Raw genomic sequence first — 286 nt, forward strand, 5'->3', positions numbered from 1 at the left:
TACTGCTTGCTGCTGCTTGCTGCTGCTGCTGCTGCTGCTGCTGCTGCTGCTGCTTGCTGCTGCTGCTTGTTGCTGTTTGTTGCTACTTGTTTATGCAGCAGCAGCAGATGAGATAGTGAATGTTGTGTTTATATTTCATGTTGCGTGTGCGTACCTGTTTATTCTATTCATTAGTTTATTTTTTTTCTAATTTATTATTATTTATTTTTTATTTGTTTGACTACCAACCTTCACACATTTGCATTAAACTAAAACTTGAAAAAAAAAAAAAAAAAAAAAAAAAAAA

The sequence above is a fragment of the Eimeria mitis genome, genomic scaffold (assembly GCF_000499745.2).
Source record: "Eimeria mitis Houghton genomic scaffold, Emh_scaff312, whole genome shotgun sequence".
NCBI classification, from domain to species: domain Eukaryota; phylum Apicomplexa; class Conoidasida; order Eucoccidiorida; family Eimeriidae; genus Eimeria; species Eimeria mitis.